Raw genomic sequence first — 3,852 nt, 5'->3', positions numbered from 1 at the left:
AAGCAAACTTTTTAAGACGCGGGATTCAGCAATGCCTAATGGTGAGGTCACAAAATAAAGCAGACAAAATATGGGCTAAAGCACACATTGCCACATGTCACTAGGCTATGTCGCTGATAGACTACAACATAATAGTTTGATCATTTATGTGGTTTATGGCGAACATCAAAATAAAAAAAAAAGTGAAGGGAATCATTATAGGTATGATTATAATCGTGTATGGTTCCTTCTTTGATTATTTCATTTTATGTTGTAAAACCAAAACGGAAACACAAAGCAGCTGCCTGTTGTTTGCAACAGCTGTGTTCTGCTTCCGGCTTCATCCAAGCAGAGGGAATGATCACCGACCCTCCGCAGCGCACCAGGTCGTTCCCGCGACCTCCTCTCCCTGTACGGTTGCTCCCTCTCCTGTACCTCGCATGGGCTGTGTTGCCAGTGGAACCGGCGCACTGGAGGTCAGTGTTCTTTCCCTCTGGCTGGACGAAGTCCGATGCTCCTAATTTTATGCCTAATTCATGTGTTACTGCAGCTGGAGGCTCTCCGCAGCGCCGTGCAACTTTCTGAATTCTTCCACCTCACCAAGAAAATAAAGGTCAGGTCGAAACTGTGTTGCGATGCTGAACAACCTGAACCTTTTAATCCATATATGATTCGTTAATATAAAGCTCGCCGATTCAACTAATAACAGTTCATGTTTGCTGTGTAGGGCTTACTACCATTGGATGTCCTGACAACTATCACTGAATTAATTTGTAGAAATCTTAAAAACCGGAGGATTCTTAGGCAACTTCTGAGGCTTCCTGTTCCTGTCCCAATTGCTAGTGAGTTACAAATTGAATGTTGAGCCTTTTGTTTTTCTAACTAACTAATGTGTAGGATATCTGCAGTGAACACGGCTGTGCTGATATCAGTCAGCGCGCAAGCATAACAAAACCGACAAAAAAAATGTGTTCACTATGTTCAGATGATATCCCAGGGTGGTGGATAGCACTGACTGATACGATCATAGTTTGTACATCAAGTGTGTAGTAATCTGTATGATTGCTGAAAACATAAATACGGCGGTGAGACTCGTGCGTTATGCTGCATGATGGATGCGCTGGCATTTCCTGACCTTTTGCTGATGTTTTTTTCCTCTTTAGTAGTAGAGCAGTTGCCTGCTTGGAAATCCAGCCTTGGTTATCACTGTGTTAATACATTACATTTACTCATTTAGCTGAGGCTTTTATCCAAAGCGACTTACAATTGCTATATACAGTTTGTCAGAGGTGGCACACCTCTGGGGTTAAGTGACTTGCTCATGGACACGTTGGTGGATGTGTTGTTATCTAATGGGCATCCTCACCCATAATCCTCTCACATTTTAATATGTGGTTTGATTCTGTTCAAACTGTACCAGTCAAAAGTGTGGATGCACTCTCTCATTCAAGTGAATGGGAAGTTATTTTCATACTTTTGACTGGTAGGCTTACTGTATGTGGTGCTGTTTTCCTTAAAATCACTGACTGCAGCTCACAGTTGATCTTTTTACTCACCACCATGTTACCAGTATTGGAAGCGGCTAGAACTGGCTGATAAAACACTGCACTGTGAATCTTCAGCTTATTTTCTCTTTGCATTTACTGTCACCGTGGCTAAAAAGTTAAGTAATTTCCTGCCAGGAGCAGGCTTCGGTCAGAAGTTACAAAACACTTTTAACACATTGAGTGTTAAAAGAAAGCGGTGCACTTAAAACCATGCCCTGCACATGGCCATGTGCAGGGCCCTCATCTGACAAAAGCTCCAACATAGCCTACTCTATGCAGCATTTAAACTTGCCAAACAGGCTTTTCCTCCGTTGTGTAATGAGGATTAGTTCTTATCTTCTAGCCCAGCAAACAAAAACCGTGGCTGCAGGGTAAAAGCAAGGAGATGTTTCAATCTACCATGATACTGAGATTTAGTACAATTATGACAAGTGAATGAAGGAAATGTACTATTTTATGCTGAAATATTACCACTATCACACATACCACACACACATGAAGGCTTCTGACTGGTCTGGTTATAACTTACAGAGTTTAGCTCCACAAATTAGGTTCACTTTGGTGTGTATGTGCGTGTGTGTTTGTCTCTTCTTCATTGGACCTTTGAACTTACATAACCCAATCATTCTTAGCTAATTCTCACTAAACCTCTTTAGTCTTAAACTGTGTAAAACTTTGTCAATCGCTTCACACACGCAGAAGTAAATACTGCTTCAAAAAGTCTCCACACTGTAAGAAATATACTGTGATTCTGGTGGAGAAATAATAAATACATTCTTATTCAGCCTTAAAGGTTATATAATCAGTATTTTATAAATGGAGAAATAAATGACTATGTTCAATGTGAAAGGAATTGAACACAGAAAATTATCACCCAACTGCAGGTCACCTCAGCTCTACAGACAATTTTAGCATCATTGTTTTGGTTTTCTGGCTCACAACTTTACTGTTTTGGTTCATATATATACATATACATACATACATACATACATATACATATATACATATATACACATACATATACATACACATACATATACATGCATACATATATACATACATATACATGCATACATATATATACATACATATATATACATACATACATACATATACATACATATATATACATATATACACATATATACACACACACATATATACATATATACACACACACACACACACACACACACACACACACACACACACACACACACATACATATATACACACACACACACATACACATATATACACGCACACACACACATACATACACATACACACACACACATACATACACACATACACACACACATACATACATATACACACACACACATACATACATATACACACACACACACATACATACATACATACATACATATATATACACACACACACACACACATACATATATACATACCCACACACACACACACATACATACATACATATATACAGGTGCTGGTCATATAATTAGAATATCATCAAAAAGTTGATTTATTTTAGTAATTCCATTCAAAAAGTGAAACTTGGATATTATATTAATTCATTACACACAGACTGATATATTTCAAATGTTTATTTCATTTAACTAATGAAAATCCCATATTCAGTATCTCCGAAAATTAGAATATTACTTAAGACTAATACAAAAAAAGGATTTTTAGAAATGTTGGCCAACTGAAAAGTATGAACATGAAAAGTATGAGCATGTAAAGCACTCAATACTTAGTTGGGGCTCCTTTTGCCTGAATTACTGCAGCAATGCGGCGTGGAATGGAGTCCATCAGTCTGTGGCACTGCTCAGGTGTTATGAGAGCCCAGGTTGCTCTGATAGTGGCCTTCAGCTCTTCTGCATTATTGGGTCTGGCGTATTGCATCTTCCTCTTCACAATACCCCATAGATTTTCTATAGGGTTAAGGTCAGGCGAGTTTGCTGGCCAATTAAGAACAGGGATACCATGGTCCTTAAACCAGGTACTGGTAGCTTTGGCCCTGTGTGCAGGTGCCAAGTCCTGTTGGAAAATGAAATCTGAATCTCCATAAAGTTGGTCAGCAGCAGGAAGCATGAAGTGCTCTAAAACTTCCTGGTAGACGGCTGCGTTGACCTTGGACCTCAGAAAACACAGTGGACCAACACCAGCAGATGACATGGCACCCCAAACCATCACTGACTGTGGAAACTTTACACTGGACTTCAAGCAACGTGGATTCTGTGCCTCTCCTCTCTTCCTCCAGACTCTGGGACCTTGATTTCCAAAGGAAATGCAAAATTTACTTTCATCAGAGAACATAACTTTGGACCACTCAGCAG

At 39.4% G+C, this 3,852-nt stretch overlaps 1 protein-coding gene across 1 annotated transcript in view; it reads left to right on the top strand.

Moving 5' to 3' along the window:
* Window positions 1-372: 372 nt before the first annotated feature.
* zgc:162331 (uncharacterized protein LOC793007 homolog) overlaps window positions 373-3,852 on the top strand; it is a 43,337-nt gene continuing 39,857 nt past the window's right edge. Inside the window, exon 1 of the mRNA XM_046072046.1 lies at window positions 373-455. The gene's annotated coding sequence lies outside the window, so the exon portion shown is untranslated. The remainder of the gene's footprint in view (window positions 456-3,852) is intronic.

This window comes from Micropterus dolomieu, linkage group LG16, assembly GCF_021292245.1.
Source record: "Micropterus dolomieu isolate WLL.071019.BEF.003 ecotype Adirondacks linkage group LG16, ASM2129224v1, whole genome shotgun sequence".
In the NCBI taxonomy this organism is placed as follows: domain Eukaryota; kingdom Metazoa; phylum Chordata; class Actinopteri; order Centrarchiformes; family Centrarchidae; genus Micropterus; species Micropterus dolomieu.
Note: the sequence above shows the minus strand (reverse complement) of the source record. Positions and strands in the feature narration are given on the sequence as shown.